The sequence below is a fragment of the Paramisgurnus dabryanus genome, chromosome 3 (genome assembly GCF_030506205.2).
Source record: "Paramisgurnus dabryanus chromosome 3, PD_genome_1.1, whole genome shotgun sequence".
NCBI lineage: Eukaryota > Metazoa > Chordata > Actinopteri > Cypriniformes > Cobitidae > Paramisgurnus > Paramisgurnus dabryanus.
This window is the reverse complement of record NC_133339.1, coordinates 44,193,945-44,215,930: the sequence shown is the minus strand read 5'-3', so window position 1 is coordinate 44,215,930 and position 21,986 is coordinate 44,193,945. Positions and strand designations below refer to the sequence as shown.

At 40.6% G+C, this 21,986-nt stretch overlaps 1 long non-coding RNA gene across 1 annotated transcript; it reads left to right on the top strand.

Annotated features, from left to right (window-relative positions):
- Nucleotides 1-11,745: 11,745 nt before the first annotated feature.
- On the top strand, nt 11,746-14,477 carry LOC135745006 (uncharacterized). Its single transcript, XR_010530921.2, has 3 exons — nt 11,746-11,832; nt 12,965-13,050; nt 14,149-14,477. It is a non-coding gene; the product is annotated as an uncharacterized lncRNA (long non-coding RNA).
- The last annotated feature ends 7,509 nt before the right edge of the window (nt 14,478-21,986 follow it).

Sequence of the window (21,986 nt, the reverse complement as noted above, 5' to 3'; positions counted from 1 at the left end):
CGTATTTTTCACAGAACATTTTACTCCTGCAGCCTCTAGCGGGCTGGGTCAGTATTGCAGTATATTAACATTAACACAGGACATAACACTGTGCAGCAGTTGATTTTGATACAATGTCAAAACCACACTTTTATTTATTTATTTACTAAAAATACATACTGACATCAAAACTACAGTTGTGCTTTTTGTTGATTTGATACATATTCATCTGTAGATACACAAAGACATGAATTAAAATACATGTTTTTCACAGAGTTTCTTACAAAAAATAAATGACTGCACTGCAATCATTAACAACAAACTTTATTGATCATGTCTCTGAATTACATCTGGTCAAAGAATTTCATCTACATTACAACGTATATTTTCATGAGCCATGCATCTTTGGAAAAAAAACGTGTGAATGTTAAATCCATCCTTGACAAGCATATGCATCAACAACTCCCTTAGTTGTAAGGGTTGTGATCATAGATTTTCCATCTCCAAGAGGAGAAGAACTCTTCAATAGGATTAAGGAAAGGAGAATATGGGGGAAGGAACTTCATTCTGAACCGTGAGTGATGTTCAAACCACGCACAACTGAATGATGAAATTGGACATTGTCCCAGATAACTACAAAATTTCATACCATTTGCCCCTGACTGACCTGCGGAAAGAGGATTTCACTGAGGGAGTTCAAAAATTTTTAAAGTTTTCAGTGGCTGACGTTGTATTATTATGTGCCACAACACCATTTCCCTTTCAGTCGGTCACTATGACGTCACGTCGTGACTGACGAATTGGGAACTCGCATAGAGAGAGACCAATCAGCTTCACTTGTATGTAAAAGAGCCAATGAATGTTGGCATGCAGTATTTGCATAATGCTGGCTCCACCCCGCCAGGTGGGTATAAATGCCAGCAATAGACTGCATTCAGTAGCTTTTCGCTTCGGAGCCATCAGCTGTGCACTGCTGCTGCTGTGTTAGAAGCAACTTGTGTGTTTGTTGATAGGAACCTGTGCGTGGTTTTTGGTGTGATAGCGCTACAGCAGCTTCCACTGCCTGTGTTCATTTTTAAGTCTAAATCAGAGCGTGTGGTTACTGTTCCCCTGTGTGCTTCATCTTCCATCTGCACTAAAAGAGTAATTTCCTCACAAAAAGAGCTGCACAGTGATTTGTGTCTTTTTAAAGACTACATTTCTCTGTGCCCCACGGGCGGTTTCGCGTCTTTTTAAAGATGGCGTTCCGTCCGTTTGCTGTTGGATGTGGTCGATCTATGGGACCGTCGGATGGTCACGATCGCTGCCTCTCGTGTCTGGGTGTTACACACGCTGATGCAGCGTTTTGTGGATGGTTCATGTTCCCATTGCGGGAACCATCTCTGTGTGTGCCTGGCCGATATGAGCGTGGCGGACAAGACACGGTTCTTGAATGCCCCCATATCCCAGGGCGGCCTCTTCGGCGATGCGGCCGAAAGCTTCGCCCAGCAGTTTTCGGCCGCACAGAAGCAGACCAAGGCAATCCGTCACATCCTGCCTCGGCGTCAGCCTGCTTCTACCACCGCTGTGCCGGCGGCAGCGCCTCAGCCTGCTTCCCGCCGAGGGCGTCCACCGGCTAAGCAGCGTCGTGGAACCAGTCGTCGGCAGGGCGCCCCGCCCGTCCAGCCTCCCGTGAACCCTGGCAGGAAGCACAGAGGTAAGCGGCCCTGAGACGGGTCACCTGGAGATGGCAAGGACTGCTCTTGGGGAGACGGTGACCGCACTGCTCCCTCCCTCGGAGGAGGGCCGGGTGGAGAATCTTTTGTTACAGTTAATTTCTGTTCAGCCTGCTTTTCAGCCGTTACCCACAACTTCACCAAAAGAGCAATTTCCTATTCCTTTTCCAGGTTATCAGAGAGTGATGAGCGCGTTGGGTGGCCCTCTGGAGTCAACCCGCCCGCACACTCCTCCTTCGCCAGCGGACGTGCATGGGCATCCTCGCTGCCTGGCCGTCCAATGGCGGAGCTGGGCGAGTGTTCCCAAATGCTCGCCTGTCCCCTCACGGGCGCTTATACATCTCAGCTTCACTTGGCTGCCCCACTGTGGGTACGTCTGTAGTGCCTCTAGTCCCGCTCGTGCGGTTCCTGGAAGCCTGGTCATAGCTCCCTGGCGAAGGACGCGATAGAGCCGGTCCCTCCAGCCGACATGAGGTCGGGGTTTTACAGCCCCTACTTCATAGTACCCAAGAAAGGCGGTGGGTTACGACCGATCCTCGACCTGCGTACTTTGAATTGCGGACTTCACAAACTGCCGTTCAAAATGTTAACGCAGAAACGCATTTTTTAATGCATCCGTCCAGGGGATTGGTTTGCAGCCATCGACCTGAAGGACGCGTACTTTCATGTCTCGATACTCCCCCTGACACAGGCCTTTTCTCTGCTTTGCGTTCGAGGGGTGAGCATACCAGTACAAAGTCCTGCCTTTCGGGCTCTCCCTATCCCCCCATGTCTTCACGAAGGTCGCGGAGGGTGCCCACGTTCCCCTCAGGGAACATGGCATTTGCATCCTTGCTTATATCGACGACTGGCTCATAGTAGCACAGACTCGAGAGCAACTTTGCGAACACAGGGACATGGTGCTCAGGCATCTTGCCCGCTTGGGTCTTCGGGTCAACTGGGAAAAGAGCAAACTCTGCAGTTTCAGGCGTTTGGACGGGGCCCCAACTGCACTGGCACATCAACTGCCTCGAGCTGTGGACGGTGTATCTTGCTCTGGCCCGCCTCAAGGGCAAGTTACAAGACAAAGATGTTTTAGTCCATACAGACAATACAGCGACAGTTGCCTACATCAACCGTCAGGGTGGTGTACGCTCCCGTCGCATGTCACAGCTCGCCCGTCATCTCCTCTTGTAGAGTCAGAAGCATCTGAGGTCCCTTTGTGCCATTCATATCCTGGGTGTGCTCAATCGTGTGGCCGACGAGCTATCACGAGCTGTGAGCCCTGGCGAGTGGCGACTCCACCCGCACGGATGCGTTGGCACACAGCTGGCCTCGGGGTCTTCCCAAGTACGCGTTCCCCCCAGTAAGCCTTCTTGCACAAACATTGTGCAAAGTCAGGGAAGACGAGGAGCAGATCCTCCTTGTGGCCCCATATTGGCACACGAGGACGTGGTTCCCAGAGCTGGTGCTTTTCACGACAGCCCCTCCCTGGCAAACCCCCTCAGGAAGTATCTTCTTTCTCAGAGAGGTGGCACAATATAGCACTCGCGCCCGGACCTGTGGAATCTCCATGTGTGGTCTTTGGACGGGACGCGGAGGTTTTGAGTGGTTTACCCATGCAGGTAGCAAGCACTATTGCTTCGGCGCGTGCACTGTCTACTAGACAGGCTTATGCACTGAAGTGGAACCTGTTTGTCGAGTGGTGCTCCTCTCAGCAAGAGAACTCCCAGGATTGCCCGATCGGCGTTGTGCTTTCTTTTTTACAGGACCAGTTGGAGAGGAGGCTGTCCCCCTCCACCAATAAGGTCTATGCTGCGGCAATTTCCGCCTACCATGCCCCTATAGCAGGCAGGTCGGTTGGTCAGCACAACCTGGTCATCAGGTTTCTTAGGGGGGCGAGGAGGTTGAATCCATCCAGTTCCCCCTCCATACCCTCTTGGAATCTGTCCGTGGTGCTAAAGTCTCTCCAGGACGCCCCCTTCGAGCCTCTGCAGTCAGCGCATGTCAAGTTTCTTTCTATGAAAACGTTAACCCTACTCGCATTGGCCTCGATAAAGAGGGTAGGGGACCTGCACGCATTCTCGGTCGACAAGTCGTGCCTACAGTTCGGGCCTGCTGACTCCAGTGTTACAATGAGACCCAGGCCTGGCTATGTGCCCAAAGTTCCCCACCCCTCCTTTCAGAGGTCAGGTGGTGAGCCCCCGGAGGAGGCAGACCCAGCCTTAGCTTTGCTGTGTCCCGTCCGCGCTTTGCGACTGTACGTGGACCGAACGCGAAGCTTTAAAACCTCAGATCAGCTCTTCGTCTGTTACGGAGGACAGCAGAAGGGAAAACCTGTCTCCAAGCAGAGGCTGTCACACTGGATAGTGGACACCGTTTCCCTTGCGTATCAATCGCAAGACCTCCCGTGCCCGCTCAGGTTACACCGCATGCCACTCAGAGCATAGCGTCTTCATGGGCGCTCTCAGACATTTGTAGGGTTGCGGGCTGGGCAACACCCAATACGTTCACTAGGTTTTATAGTGTTCGTGTCGAACCGGTTTCCTCCTGTGTACTCACCTCTAGTAGGTAGAGACACTGGGAGCCCCTGGTTCATGTGTCAGCTTGCCTTGCCAATATGGCGTTATATCGGTGCCATAAATCCCAAAAGAAGTTTTGGTAGAGTTTGGTACTTCCTCCAACGCCCATGATAATCAGACGTGGCGGAGCGTTTGATGTCAGCTTTACATCAGATGAATTCTTGAAAACCTGTGTTGAGCTTTGGCATCCATATGAGCGACCCCTAGACAGGGGATCCCATGTGTGTAATGTCTGTGGAGCTAATTCAATCCCACATTTTTCCCTCAGCAGACTTTAAGTCTGCAGTCTCTGTATAGGTGTAGTCTCATTAGATAGCCACCCCAGAGATTTTTTGATATGCAGAAAGCCCTATGCGGTTATTCCATATCGTAATATGCCGCCTAAGAAACCTTTATGGGATGTGGCTTCCGCAGTGTCCGCCAGCAGGAACGCTCCCAGTGGTGCCTAGTGGTTACTGAGTGGGTTGGAACAGCAGTGACCGGCCTCCTCTGCATAGACCCAGGTTTCACTTACGTAAAGGGGTGAAAGGTTAATGCAGGGCACTGGAAGAGACAGCCTTCCGTGGCATTTTGGTAGGGTTTTCCAATTCGTCTGTCACGACGTGACATCGTAGTGACCGACTGAAAGGGACTGTCTCCGTTACGAATGTAACCCTCGTTCCCTGAAGGAAGGGAACAGAGACGTCACGTCCCGTCGCCACGGCCGCTGTACCGTTGCTGAGTTGGCCGGCCTTTAGATGGCTCCTCAGCAAAAAACTACTGAATTTTGAATGACATTAAGCTGGCCCAATCACCGCTTTGGTCTCTGTGCAAGCGAGCGTGCATCGTCGGTCAGTTCACGTGTCAAAATAGAGAGAGAGAGAAGGGCTTTTCACACCTGAAATTACCGGTTAACAGAATCCTGGGTTATTTTTTGCATGTTTCACACTGTTCAAACTTAACCAGGGGTTAAGAGATAACCCTGGATATTCATAATTTGACGTTTCACACTGTGCATTCCTAAACCCTGGGTCAGGAGTCTCCAACCCAGCTCCAACACACCTGTCTGTAATTATCAAGCAACCCTGAACACCTTGATTAGCTGCTTCAGCTGTGTTTAATTAGGGTCATAACATTCTAACCCTGCTTCGTTTCACACTGCATGCATTTGGCACCGCAATGCGGGGTTAACACCACAAATGTGGTGCTAACCCTGCTCTGGAGCAGGGTTTCATAACCCTGGGTAAAAAGCGGTGCTAACACCGCTTTCAAATTACAGGTGTGAAACGCTCCTTAACCCAGGGTTAAAAGTGGGGTTTAGAATGAAGATAACCCAGGGTTAAGCGCAGTGTGAAAACCCCAAGAGAGAGAGAGAGAGAGAGATGGAGAAAAAAACGCAAGGGAGGCGCAGAAAAACTGTGCGACAAAAAGAAGCAGGCTCTTCAGGCAGACGCTGCAAAATGTGTTAAAAACACACAAATGTTTTCTGCGGCAGCAAGACCTTCATCTCGCATCGCTGGTGATGATGATGGTGGCGGTGGTGGCACTGGAAGTACCAGCACGCAAAGTGTCAGTGAGGAGAGGGAGAGAGACGAGGGAGAAGTGAGTGTAGTGCCTGCGGTAAGCAGAACTGCTTTCAAAACACACGTTTAGATAGATACCTCTTGATAAAACTGAGTCAAAAACACAAAATTATGGTGATAAAGCTGCAATAAAATAATTGCACTCTTTGCTCTGTGACTACGAGCGTGTATCTGATTCATAGATTTTTCGTTGATTGTCTGTTTCAAATCGTATCATTTCTCTTCAAGCAAAATCAAACAATCCAGGAGATCGGCTTATAGAAAAATATATGTTTATTGTATATAACACCACACTTGACAAATAATGTTAAAAATCTCTATTACTGTTATGACTCTAGTTTAGTTCAGTGGATGTAGTGAATACTTTCCTGTAAGTACTGCAAGTAATAATCAGTTTTCAATATTACTGTAAGCAGCACTTGTATTTTGTAAAAAGTCAGCAATTCAATGGCAAATTTTGCCAATTGCATGAAGCTTGTTTTAGGATTCATAAGTGTGGATTTATACAGTTTTATTGCATTAATAAATAGCACGTTCTAAAAATGTTTGTTGTGTCAACTCTCACTCTTTTCTACCTGCTATTAATTGGGTTTAGTGCTTTTATGGAATTGGAGTTGCTATTACTATACATATGGGTGGTATTTAATAGTGAAAATCTGCCAATGGGGTAAGCAAATTTTTCTTGCATGTAGTGTTTAAGAAAAATGTTCAAGATTTTTTTGCTAACCCCATTGACAGATTTTTTTGCTTGTTTTATGCACAAAATGACTTAAATTTGATATTTTTGGTCTAAAAACTAGACATATTTTCTTGGGTCATTTTGTTCATCAAGAAAAAGCATCTTGATTTAAGAATTTTTTGATATTTTTACTGAAAACAAGACAGAAATACTAAGAATTTTTTTTCTAGAAAATCATTTTGCATTGTATGTAGTGTGGGCCGGTTTGGGCCAAAATGCAAGGGCCGAATTTTTGTCCCAGTTCAGCCCTGGCTGGCATTTATACCCACCTGGCGGGGTGGAGCCAGCATTATGCAAATACTGCATGCCAACATTCATTGGCTCTTTTACATACAAGCGAAGCTGATTGGTCTCTCTATGCGAGTTCCCAATTCATCGGTCACGACGTGACGTCTCCGTTCCCTTCCTTCAGGGAACGAGGGTTACATCTGTAACTGAGACGTTGTGGAAATTGCAGCACACATGGTGATGTTGTCTATTTGTCCAGGAACATTGACTGTGGCATTATGACCAATCACATTCCTTCCTTGTTTCCTTTTTTTGTGAAAATTAAAGCCAGCTTCATAAACATACAGGTACTCATGAGTTCCACTGCTTTCCAACTCCAGAATCCTCTAGAGTTTAAAGAAGATATAAGAAAACATGTTGATGATCATAGAGTTCAAAATTAACTTTACAAAATAGAAACATTTACAGTAAAGAAAAGAACTAGAAATGTACAAGACTCAAGACTTGACTCATGTAACCAGCATATTATAGTTTAACACAGTCTCACCCCATTTCGTCAATATTTGACGACACTTGACCATTCGTCATATGTTGACGTGAAGGGTATACCTTTCGCGTCATTTTTTGACGAACTGGGGACTTCAATACTATTACGTCCGTTGCATTCTCTTTCCTATTTTATTACCATTTGCGCGTCGGTTTAGGGTTAGATTACGCAAAATTAAACAGTGTACGCGAAATTAAACAGTGTACGCGAAATTAAACAGTTGTCACCTGGCGTTGGGGTTAGAAACAGTTGTCACCTGGCGTTGGGGTTAGAGTTAGGTTTGGGTAGGGATGTCATTATGTAAATCTAACCCTAAACCGACGCGCAAATGGTAATAAAATAGGAAAGAGAATGCAACGGACGTAATAGTATTGAAGTCCCCAGTTCGTCAAAAAATGACGCGAAAGGTATACCCTTCACGTCAACATATGACGAATGGTCAAGTGTCGTCAAATATTGACGAAATGGGGTGAGACTGGGTTGTATAGTTACTTACGGTTTTCCCTCTGAAATGTGTGGATAATTGACACCACTGTAGAACTGTTTATGTTTGGCTGAACTCTCTGGCCAGCTTCTCTGTAGGAGAGACCATGATTTATAACATGGTCAATCAGGGTGGCTCTAAATTTCATTTGCAACCTGTCTATACCCCCAACCTCTTCTCCATCCCCTTCAGCCCTGCAGACCCCTTTCTCTTTGTTCATGACATTTTCTTTTTCTTCCCACCATACCAATGCCCTCCAATCTGGCTATCTCTTCTCCCTCTACTGCACCCTGTTCTCTCTCAGCTCTTCTTGCTCCTTCTCCTCTTCCTCTCCCATGATCTCCTCCTCCTCTTCTCCCACGATCTTCTTCTCCTCCCCTACCCTGTCCTCCTCCTCTCTCACCCTCTTCTCTTCCCTCACTTCATTCTAACTCTTCCACTCTTCTTCTCCCTCTCATTACATCTCTTTCTCTACCCCCTCCACCACCTGTCACTATTACACCTCTTCCTGTTTCTCTTCTCATTTTTGCTTTTGTTCTTATTGAAACTTGTTTGCCCTATTTATTTATTTCCCTCACAATTTGTTGTTTTCACAGGGATTTACTGCTGTGCAATTTTTATACTTATTGGGTTAAGCATTCTGGAGACCATCTTTGTAAATTTTATGACTGGTAAAGGAGAAGGGACCGAATCAGCAACACCAATGGAAATCAAAGTTGTTGTAAATGCTCAAGATGGTAAGTGTCAACCCAGTTATGGGTAACATTTTCTTGTATCTTTACTTCTCAAGTTAAGAATTTACATTATAAACCTGAAAAGATACACCTTGATTCTAATACCCACTGTACCAACAAAGGACACAGCACCTACAGTTTCACCTTGCCTGGTGTAAGAGACTTACATAACCCTATAGACACAGTCACCAGTGGAAATGAAGAGTCGACATGTGCACGTGACACTGGAAAGAGAGCATCACTGTGCTGGACCAAAGTGGCAAAAATTATAGATGTGACCTATATTGTTCTTTACATGATCACCATTATTGTGCTTTTGTCCGTTCTTGGAAAGCGTTGGTTTCTGTTGTAATATTCTCTAACAGATGAGATTGCATGCTATACCAACTTTTTTTGTACACAGTAAAAATATGTAGTTTTTACAAAAAAAATTGGCAGCTGTGGTTGCCAAAAAAGTTCTGTATAAAAATTATGATTTAAAACAGTAAAAAACAACAATAAAAACTATAAATATATTTATATTTTTTATATTTTAAATGCATTTAACTGCATACAGAATTTCTTTAAAATGATTTATAAACTGTTAAGAAACCCTTCTTTTAATAATAAAACACAGATGTGGTTGCCAGAAAACTGCTGTAAAATATACTGGCATGTAAACAACTGTACTGTTTTGTGTGTATTTCATTAACCAATATATTTTTATGCAATATATTTTTTTAATATGCAGAAAGCCACTATAATCCGTTTTGATAAAACAGACAGCTGCACATTGAATAAACAACGGTTTCATAATTCATTGCCAAAATTTAAAAAGAGACAACACACATTCACAGAGATTGTGTCTTACAAACAAATACAAAACATCATCAGGGTAAGTTTTTACATTCTTAACATAAAGGACTGCCCGGTGGCCCGGGGCCAGCGTGAGAGAGACGTTCGGGCTAGTAAACAGTATTGTCACTTTCCCCGATCAGGCCAGTGCTTCACCCTCAGTCACTATATTTGGCTGTATTTCTGTATGCATTATGTGATGTTATCATAGTGACACATTTTAAAATTCGCAAACGTTAACTTCTCAGAAATGTCATGAGGTTTCTCCTACCTTATTGGTTGTTGCAAACAACAACGTGTATTGCTTGTTATGTCAGCTGGTAGAAGAGAGACGTTAAGATGGTGGGGGCCCTGGCCAAAAACAAAATTTGTTAACATCTTGAAAGCAGATATTTACTTAGGCATAACACGACGAAAGAAAATAATTTTTTTGCAATTTTTTGCTCAGTTTCCTGTCAGTTTACAGGTCAGTTTACAGGTAAAGTCAGGAGCCTTTTTTGTTGTAACATGTCTGTTGTATGTGTATACAATTATATTTGACTTTTGAATTATTATTTTTTAATATGTGACTGAAATCTTTTTTTTTTGTGGAGCTTGTAAAATGTTTTAGCAGGGTAGGCTAAGTGAAAACCTGAACCACTGGCCCAACTGGGCAAGTATAAAAAATTATTTGTGTGGAGCACTGACATTGCTCAGTGTCTACATGTGTCCAGTCTACATGAGTGTTGACAATGATAATGAACTACAGACACACCCAGGTGAAAGAGTAGTACACTTCCATAATATACTTACAATGCTCTATTTTCGCACACTAATTTTGTACTTAAGTACTAAAGATTTTTTTTTATATTAAGATATTCTTAATATTATCTAAGTGTACTTATTTGTGCTATTTTGAGACACCATTAAACATTTGTTCCCTCAAGGACTGCAAAGTGCCTGCTAGCCGCGTCTGGAACTCACACGTCTTGTTTTTGTAAGACAATGTTCAAATAGCTGCTATCTTTACTAATCAACTGCAGATTTAAATATTATACATATACTGTATATTCTCACCTAAACTAATCTTAAAACTACACATTGTGTCCAAAAAACGGTAATATTGAGAAACGGCTATTTGGTCTATTGAGTTATTAGGAAATTGCTTAAAAAGGTTTATCACAATACTAATTGATAATATTAATGTAATAATCTTGTTTTGATACACCCTAAATCACTGAGCGCACAAACGCTACCCCAGTTACAAGCATGAGTGGTTGACTTCATGCAGACATGCGCAGATATTGAAGTACCGCGAGAGTTATTCAAATGCCCATGAAACAGTGTAATCACGCGGTACTGTGATGTCATACTGGTTAACGCCAAGCCACGTGAAGCCAGACACAAGGGCTGCACTAATCTTTGGGGTGGAGTAGCCTGTGGTTTTTAAGGCTTCGGTGTCTCGTCGCATTAAACGATCGCAGAACGATTTATTTCTCTTTTTCACCTCGATCTTTGGCCTCTTGTGATTTACCAAAACCAACATGTGAAGTTACAACGCTGAAGTAGTTTCATCAGTAGAGGTAAGTAATCAACATTATGTTATGCATGTAGTGGATCTACAGATTGATTGTCGTATATGATCATTCTTTTTTTGGTTTGTTTGTTTGTAACGTTTATCAATGCAAGCCAAAATCGAGCTGCAAATCCTGAAGGCAAGGCACGTTGAACATGTAACCGTTTTCTCAGCGGTGGTGGGGTAAACATTTGCTAAGTTAGCCTAGACCAGCCCCTGTTTAACTTAAAGTTACTTGAGTTATAAAATGTATCTTCCCGCCCGACTTGCTTGGAGTAAGTTAACGTTATGTAAACGACCGGTATTCATTAGAAACCTTAATGTTTATAGCGAAGTGGTTTGATAATTATGTTAATATATTTTATCAGTTGTATTAGCTATAAAGTTATTTATATCTGTGAATTAATTCGTATTTTTATCAGTTTCTAACAACACATACATGACAAAATATGATGAAAATGGCGCTCACGTGACGTACGAATGGCCTCGCGACCACTGTCTATGCTCGCGACCAGCTTGCGCTTGCGCGACAGAAGGGTCAACTTCCTGCTCCAACCTGCAATTTGAATGCAGGGATAATAACAAATAACCAAAGTTTAATAATATTGCTGGATTTTTTATAATGCTTAATAAATGATGCGTGTAAATTTACACATATTTATTACGTCACTGACATTGTTTTTCATTGCGTTTATTTCTTTTATATTGATTTGAAAATGAAAACCTTATTTAATTTACCTAAAATTTGTTTGTGTTTAACACTGATTTTTGTTGTTTTTCTGTTTAATATTAGTGTGTCCTGGTAAACGTGAGCTCGGAAACATGCAGATTACAGTATTTACAGAGCCTACCTTGAGGCACCCACTGATGGATAATCTGTTTACCTAAAAACAGGTAATGTATAAACATTGCAAATATAATGAATTCACAAGTATATAATTTCACAAATATTAAATATTATTAACAATTATTATTAATGATGTACATATTAAATTACATATTATACATGTTCAGTTGTTCTGTTAAGTTATTTGAAGGATATGCATGGTAGATCAATTAGATTATCTTTCTCACTAGCTGTAAGCAGCATGCTATATAAAGCAACTTATTGCTCATCTGCTTGAGAGAAAGTTACTGCTGAGGCTCTCCTGCTAAGGTTATCTTAATTCTAAAAAGAAATTAAGTCATTTAGGCTTAGGTCATAGCAAGTTTTGAATGAATGACTTCACAATCTGTTTTAATAATGTTTATTTACAATGTATTTTATTCCACTTACCTGAATCGTGCAGAGGCTTGATGTTTAGTCCACCGGTTGTCTTCTCCAACCTCTGAGTGAAGCCACCACGAGTGGTCGTGTTGACCAATTTTTTTATCTTAGTGCACAGTGAGTGTGTCTAAATAGTCTAAACGCTTAATAAACTGATAATGTGTAAGGTAATTTAAATGCATAAAACGGTTTTCTTTTATAGGGTAAAGCCCATAAATGGCAAAAACTGATTGGCACAGGTAGTTTTTTGCTCTTAAACCAGATTTTAACGTCTTTTTTGCCGTTTCGTATGTGCGTATGACTCCACTTGTGATAGATAAACTTCACAAATAAAAGTAAATTAAAGCGCTTGAAACATGTTAATGTAATAAGCTGATTTTTATAATATCATAATAAGATAATTGTCCTCTTATTATGTGCATGTAAACATACTCAATGTCTTTGTTTATCCTTTGTCTCAAGTCACACTGAGTGTGAGAAGTCATTTGTCCAGTGCTGTCGTGAAATCTAATGATAACTGCAATTCCTTCATTCTAACATGATGGTTGAATTACAGACAGATAAACTCCCACTTTATAGACCACAAGATTTTAGTTCAGGCAGATTAAGATAGTTGATTGAGTTTAGTTGTAATTGTTTGGCTGTTGGCTCACATTATTATTGATTTTGACAATTTTCTTACAGCCCTTGTCTGTCAAAATAATGCAACCTCTGGTTGTAAAGCAAATTTTAAACTGATCTTCTTCATTCTGTCACTAGCCCACCACAATCCATGTTTACCAGCTGTGGAAGTGCAGGTCAAAAATCTTCCTTCACCTGTGGGCCTCTTCCCACATGTAGATAAGGTAATGAATTATTTGGTCACTGTTTCTGTCACTGGGGCAAAATAACTGGCCTAGAGAACATGAAGAATAGCCAAAACTGTGGTATTGCGCTAGCCCTAAAAATTTGAGAATCTTGATGTTTCTAACACATGGTACAACCGCTTAGTAGGCATGGGCCAGTATAAGATTCTGGCGGTATGATTACCTTTAGCAAAAATACCATGGTTTTACAGTGTTGCGGTATTCCCATTGCTACACTAAATTTTTTTATTTTTAAATGGCAGGTAAAAATAAAGCCTTTAAATTATATTATATATTATATTTTCAAAATGTATATTACATGTAAACATCAAATCAATCACATGACTTAATGATTTAATGAATTTTGTATAAATACAGTTCATACCTTGGAGACGGTTTCACAGACCATTTTAGTGATTTTGTAACCTTGACTGTTTAAAACCTCAGTATACCTTGAAACTGGTAACCAGCCCATGCATACCGCGTACTATCTATTATTAAAGGGGACAGAGAATGGAAAACCAATTTTACCTTGTCTTTGTTGAATAATGATAGTCTACCCACATTCACAAACATATAAAAAGTGCTAGACATGCTAAACATCTCAGTCTCATAGAAATTCCTCTTTTAGAAATGTCAGTCAGAAAACGACCCAATCTGAAAAACTGATGCTTATGACATCACAGGCATCTAACTGCCCCTCCACTTTAAAATAATTGGCTGTATTTTTTGAGTGGCAGCAAAGTCAGCCAATCACTAATGAGATCGCAATGAAAACCAGTAGGGGGAGCCAAATAGGTGCTAAACCACTTGTTTAAAATCTGCCACCCTAATAGAGCTATCTGAGAGAGGTTTTAAGGAAGCGTCTAAGGCATTACAGACCCAAACAAAAAAAAATTGTATACATGTCACATCACAGAACAAGGATAAATACCCCTTTCAATCATTCTATGTCACCTTTAAGGTGGTTGACAGGTCTGTTTGCATGTTATTGCATTGGTAATAATTTATTGTTTATAGTCCAATATTGATTGTGAGAATTATTTCAATTTCCTTAAAAATGTTCTAACATCTTTTTCCTTTCTTTTCTTAATGCAGCACTTCAGGAGAAACCTGCCTGTGATCTGCTAAGATGCACAGATTCAACTCTGGCCCATTGTCATCCCAACACCTCATCTGCCATCAGTTTCGTTTAGTGTCGGTCTATTGCAAAAGTTCTTATAAACTTTAAATGAGACTTTGTGTTAAGCAGGGGTTTCCAAACTTTTCATTCCACATCATATTAAGCCCAGGATACACAGCAGGATTTTTGCAATCCAATAAGACCTTATCACACTGTGTGACAAGGATTGTTTAAACTTCAGCAGTAGACTGTCGATGAAGACACCTATTGCATCTGAGGCTGTGACATCCGTTATCAGCATGCGCTAGTGGTAAACAAATACAGGTATGCAGGTGCTAGAAGCAAACACGTTGTTGATGTGCGTTGATCATGCTGAACTTCTTACACTGTCATAAAACTATCGTAGGTGTCTTTGGTCCCAGGAATGGGAAAACAGACGTCTTTTAACCTCTCACACTGTACGAGATAGGACCACCAATTAAGAGCCACGATCACAGAAATCTCCACGATTGGTAATCTTTCATCTGGGACAGCCAAAAATCGTGCCGTGTAAGTACCGGACCGTTAAGCAGTATCGGTAAGAGTAGTAATACCCATAAAACCGTTAAAACCTTAACAATACCCATCCCTAATCACAAAACCTACATGATCTTAGAACTTTTTTTATCATTGTGCTTATACTGTGATGATGGTACCCTGTGATGATAGTATCCTGTAAGCTGACAGTTTGAGCACATAGTGAGTGTGCTGTGAGGTTACACTTTTAGCTTGCTGTTACCTCATACTGTAACCACACTATGAGTATTCCGAGAGCTCATTGTGGAGATCACTGTGACTGTTTTAACAGTAACTCGGATACTATCCACAACTTGCTAAAGGATATGTACAAAGCACACTGGGCAACAGAAGACAATCCTTAATTCACCAAGGTCAGACAAGATTGGCAGGCAGTGTGGAGGAAAGTCCAAAGGGTAACACGGGCTATACAAAATGTCTGGTGGATTGAAAAGGCATTTGAAATCCACTCCTTTGACAAAAATAATGACATGCACAGGGGTGCACATAACTAGTATGCAGGTGCGCATGTGTGAATAATTTACTGCAACATAAGGGATTTCTCTGTGCATCATTGGTAAGATAATTATTACAAATGTGTTAAAATTAATGGGTGTTGTTAGCAGCGAAGCAACAGTCACTGCAGGATCTCAGTCATTCTCTTCTTTAGACTCGCAGAGGACTATTGGCAAGTGGCCCTTAGCACTGACTCAAGGCCAAAGACAGCTTTCACCACAGGGACTGGCCTCTTGCCCTTTGGGCTGTGCAATGCTCCAGCGACTTTTGAGCGGTTGATGGAGCGTGTGCTCCAGGGTATTTCATAGGAATTGTGCTTGGTATACCTTGATGACATTTTAGTACATGGGAAAGATTTTGACTCCGCTCTGATTGCCCTTGATCTTGTTATGACCAGGATAGCTCAGGCAGGTCTTAAGTTACATCCAGAAAAGTGCAGCTTATCCAAAAAGGAATCTTTGAACATCCTTAATTCTTTTTGGTGTAGGGAAATTCCAGACTGCCTCCACTTTACCTACCTAACTGTAAATCTTGGGGGTAGGTTAGTAATGGGAGTGGAACTGACAGGAGTTGTACAATGAATAAGTTTGAGTTGATGGTCCATCTTTTTCATACCGTTCATCACTGTTAAAACCAGGTCTTGTATTTGTTTCTCCAGAATCTTTCTGAAAACACTGCATTCCCTCTTAAATGACGTGAACAACGTTGATTCAACACGATTTTAGCATACATGCCTGACAGGCGTGGTGGCCGAGTACAGCAGGTGACGCAAATTATGGGTCCTCCGAGGGTCAGACCGTCTCATTTCAGTTCTCTTCGCGGACTTCTGATGCTGCCACTTTAAAAGACAGAGTGCTCACCTTAGAAGGTCGCAGCCCTTGAATTGGGACACAGTTTCTGTCTGCACGTAATGCACTTTTGAAAGATGCCTTGACAGATTGCTTTTGTTTCTGCCCTTACATGCAAACATCTTGTTGCACTTACCTGTATGATAACGAGCGCTGTCTGCATCAACTCTAGTAAAGTATAACCACACTTTTGAACGTTTTGCTCTATCCGCCATCGTCACACTTTGTATAGACCATTTACGCCAAAACCGGAACTCTGTCAACAAAGCGTAAACACAATTCCGGTATAAGCTTTGATGTTGGTGGAGAAATGGTACCTAGAGTGTTTCCGAATTTCCTAACTTGTCTACCGAAGTTCACCAGCGCCGATGTGGTGAAGTGTGTGGAGATACATTCGTCCACTAAAGGGAACAAACTGGATAAGGGATATAAATTCTTTCACGCAGAGTTTATCCACAATTATCAAGGTAAGCTTTAGCTACAAAACTGGCTATAACTCTGTTTACGTTAGGGATGGGCCTTTCGATTAAGTTTTCTTTGTTGATCTTCGGGAGAATTAACGATCGACTATCGATTAATCATTAATATTTTTATAATAAAATTTGTTATTTAACTTTTATACTTAAAAAATGCAATGAATACAAATAAACAGCGTGTTTTTCCTCGATGAGACCTTTATTACAAGATCAACTTGTGGCAGACGGTTAAACTATGTTTCAAACATATATTTGCATGCATGTGCGGTGCTCTAAAGCAGCGGAACCTGCAGCTGCGAGCCAGCGTTCTTAAACAGAGACCTCATTATTTCCAAAATAAATAAAAAAACAGATTCATGTTTAACATTAAATTAAACAAAACACATAATACTTAGATCTGAAAGGTTTTGTCAAAATGTAACTCAAAATTATTCAAGCCAGAAGAAAGTGCAAGATATTAGCCTTCCTAACATTAGGCTATAACAAATTAGGCTAAAGCCTCGTGAAAAATAACTAACTTAAGTAACTGGCATAAAACTTCTACACCAGTCTACTGATTTTTTTTTGAGAAATAAAAGCATGTTTTGGGGTCAGACGCGACCGCAACCCATGGTGACCGTCAGTCCAGCCGCCGTCGAAAACAGCCGCTTCGAGGAGACTGATCGGGATGCACAGGTACCTCAGCGCTAACTTGGCTTATTCCGCATACAGAGTATGTGTGAAACAGCGTGTGTTTTGTGAGCCCCATTCACCATTGTTTAATTATACTAACATAGTCTTTTAGTTTTTATTTGTTGTAAAACAACAGTAGACACAAATTTACTATGGTCTCCAACTCCACAATATACCATAACCATGGTATTTGTTGTACAATTGCGGAAATACAAATCGTTTTAATCTGCAAAAAAAAAAAAAAAAAAAACATTTTCACAATGATAAAATCATGGCTAATTTTCCTAAGGTGGTAATTACAAAATTATATATGTTTGAAAGATGGAGATGCGCACCTGTCAATCTATTACATAACAGAGCGAGGCCAGAGACAAACGTGCTCATAAACGGGAGTAATATGGAATAATGTGTGCATCTTTGAATAACTGTAAGAATACATTTCTTTTAAATATATTTTGTCATATAAAGTTTTGAGACATGGCCTAATAATGCTTTTTTCACTTTAATTGCTCATTTAGACTTATTGTGCGGGTAACAGCGTTTTTGACGCATTTACCTCAGAGATTATTTTAGCAATATTGCTTTTTTCCGGTAATAATAATACAATTTATATTTCAATCCTGTTTCATTGTCTGTTTATTCATTTCATTATGCTGTTATGTTAATGTGAGGATATTTATTTGCCATATGAAATGTGCCGTTATATGAATACTTTTGTATAATATTCAAATATATGCGGAATAATGTGTGCGTCTTTGAATTCATACAGTTGCTTATTTTTGTCATAAAGTTTTGAGAAATAATAATATTGGGAAGATTTATTTCCATATGAGACGCTTTTTGTCGTTGAATACTCTCGTTTATTATTTGGAAATCATATACATACATAGTAGGAAATATATAATGCGGAAGGGTAGACTTGCAAAGTTACTCTGCTTATTTTTATTTATGATATATGTGGAGATAAATAAAGCATTGCAAAACTGCTGATTTGATCCATTCAGATCCTGACCACCAGGCTAGAGATTTTAAACATCCTTAATCCACATTTACTAGTCTGTCAAATAATATCTAACATATATTGTTTTGTGAAAAAATGATGCTTTGTTCTATTGTTTATGCGGAAAAGTGTTCACAAAAAGTGTCAATCACATGAACGTTTTATATGCAGAATAAGCGGTCAGCAGCGCACTGCAACGGATGCTTGACGGATTCGCCGCACACATACGCAAACGCACTGCATACGCAGTATTTGTGAAACAGGAGTTAGATAAAAAAAAATGCATTCAATTAATTGATAACAAATTAACGTGATCGACGAAATTCTTAACAATCAATTATCGATCGTCGATTAATTATGCCCATCCCTAGTTTACGTTAATTGTAAATCTAGGGGTTGTGAATTTGTAATATAAGATTTAACACATCGCAGTGAATATGTCGTGTGTAAGTTATGTTTAAGTGAGTTGGCATGAGATTAACATAACAACCAGTAATTTGGTGTAGCTGCTGAACTGGAAAATGTTACTGGCAGTCTGCTGTAAAGTTGTGTATCTCTATATGAGATAACACATAATGTTTTCTTGTTACATGTGGTTAAAGTATCAAATATACTACAGGGACAGTATGAGACTCTTTGACTCTGTAACAGGAACAGAAAGTTGTAATACACTTTGTTGACGTATTTCCAGTCGAAAAATGCGGAAGAGTGTAAAAGGTCTATTAAGCGGGAGTTTTCGCGCTGTTATGCGTGTGCCACGTTCGTTATTGTGTGTGTGACAGACAGCCTCCGCGGCGCGCATGAGAGATGTTGCAGATCTCACAGACAAACGTCTTAATATTATCGCAAATTAGAAATGTTTGGTTACATAAAATGTGCACGAAAACATTATTAAGCAAGAATACATAGTACATTTATTTTTATTTTTTTCTCCAGGACTGAAAGCAGAACCGATAGCGTCAGATCTTACTGATACTACGGTCTTTCATAATTTGGCCCCGGGCCAGTTTAATACCAGGTTTCAGTACCCATCCCTATTTGTGACACATTGGCAAAGTGTCGTAAGATAGTATGACATTTTAAACATAGCCCTGACAATACAGAGGAGCTCCACCATTAGCAAAATGACAGAAAGTCTGATTCAGGACGTTCCCACAAGATGGAACTCGTCACTCGCCATGATCTCTTGTCTTCTAAAAAACCAGGAGGCTATCAAGGCTACACTAAGCAGACAGAAGCACAAGCTGACTATGTTGACTACATCTGAGTGGGACAAACTTCAGAGGCTGGAAACTATCCTTGAACCATGCAGGTAAAACCTTACACACGCGACACGCGCACACACACACTTTTTTATTATTATTGTGAAGAAATTTACTATTAGGCTAGGCTACTACTACAGTATGACACTGATATAATAAGTGTACTGTGTACATCTCTTACTATCCACTGCAGATATGTGACTGAGCTTCTTGGAGGTGAGACTTATGTTTCTTGCTATGTGGTGTTGCCTGTTCTCTGCCACCTGTACCGCACAATGGAAGCTACGGAGGAGGACCCAGCCTACAAGGAAAATTCAAGACTGCCTTTAAAAAGGACGTGTCTAAACGGCAAGCAAACCTCAACAATGGATGGCTCAAAATAGCTTCAGCACTGGACCCACGCTTTAAGGACTTGAAGTTTCTTCAAAGAGGAGACAGAGAAGAGGTGTGGACCAGCCTTGAGGTACTGCTGCAAAATAAACCCAGTACGGCCACCCGAGAGCCTGTAGAAGAGCCACCAAAAAAAGAACCCTCCTGCTATTTGGTTCAGACACAGACTCAGATGATGATGACACGGTGGAAACATGCAGGGGTCTGAACCGCTACAAAGCAGAGCCCTGCATCAGCATTGAGGAATGCCCTGCTGATTATTCATTGATTCATTTGAATTGAAATATTTAATACTTTCACTGCAAAAATTTAATTATGTATTCAATTAATTTAGATTCGTTAATCACAGAGTATGTAATTAAAGGGGGCAGAGAATGAAAAACCATTTTTACCTTGTCTTCTTTGAATAATTGTAGTGTACCCACATTCAAAAACATACAAAAAGTGCTAAACATGTTAAACATCTCAGTCTCAGAGAAATTCCTCTTTTAGAAATGTCAGCCAGAAAACGACCCAATCTGAAAAACTGATGCTTATGACATCACAGGCATCTAACTGCCCCTCCACTTTAAAATAATTGGCTACATTTTTTGAGTGGCAGCAAAGTCAGCCAATCGGTAATGAGATTGCAAGTTAAAGGGACACTTCACCCATTTGCATTAAGCTTTGTATAGTTAGAACCCCAGTCATGTTTTTGAATGGTCATGCATCATTTCCTCAGTTGCCGCTGAGACAGGAGAAATACAGATTTCAGTGTTGCACTTCCTTCTTTCAATGATGTAAAAATCATCATTTTGCATCATTGAAAGAAGGAAGTGCAATGACTTTGTTGAGGGAGTGAGACTGCAAACACCCCTTTTCTCTGTCAAATAGGCACCAAATTCTAAATGTATGTTACATTTCAACTACAAATATGACACACTTTCAATAAAGATTAATGTTACTACGGGTGAAATGCTCCTTTAAGCCAGTAGGGGGAGCCAAATAGGTGCAAAACCACTTGTTTAAAATCCCCCACCCTAATAGAGGTTTTTGAGAGAGGTTTTTAGGGAGCTTCTAAGGCATTACAGACCCAAACAAAAAATGTTTTGTCAACATGTCACATCACAGAACAAGGATAAATACTCCATTCAATCATTCTATGTCACCTTTAATTAGATAAAATGTAATCGATTGACAGACCTATTTTCCACATTCCAGATTTCACTCTCTTCCTGAAACGCACGGATGTGAAAAAATTTATTTTCAATGGTGACAATAACTCGCGTCATCGTTTACGTTGGGGTATGATTTGGGTATTTGATTCATACACTGATTCTTGATATCTTTTTCATCCGACTTATGCTGTTGTTTACTTTTGTGTGCATAATGTGTTTTAAAGACTTCAAACTATCACATCATATCACACTGGATTTCAATCTGCAGTTTAACTTTAAAAAAACAGACATTATTTTTAACAGAAAACAGCAGTAGCTTTAGAAATTCAGCTCCATAATAAAATACATAATAAAGTCTATTTTGTTTCTTTTCTATGTTGTTATTATACCATAATCTTTATTTTCTTAAGAAGTGTACTTCTGATTCTTGGTCTCTGTAGATTTAGATTTCTGTCACTTTGGATACAAGTGTCTGCTAAATGTACATTCTCTTCCATTTTTATTCAGGAAACACCTGCTAATCTCAATAGACCAATGGTAGATGTGCTGATTTATAACAGGTTTTTTTTAGGTTTATATATTTTTAAGTTATAGCATTGTATTTTATATAAATATTAAATTTTTTTTACAACTGGCATTGAGTCTTTAATCAATTTTTACATGAAAATGATCACATGATGTTTTCATGTCCAGTTTAATTTTTATGAATAGTTTATATATAAATGACTGTATTGTATATTACCCAATTATAGTTATTATGAAAATAAATACATGGATGCAGATGGTATTCAACAGTTAAAAATTTAAAAGTTAACAAATCAAAATGATGTATTAGCAGAGCTGTTGTAATAGCAAAGATTGTTCCCTAGCAGGAAGTGAAGCTGATTGGCTGAATTTTAATGAACTTCCTTCTTTCAGAGTTTTTCTTCTTCAAAAT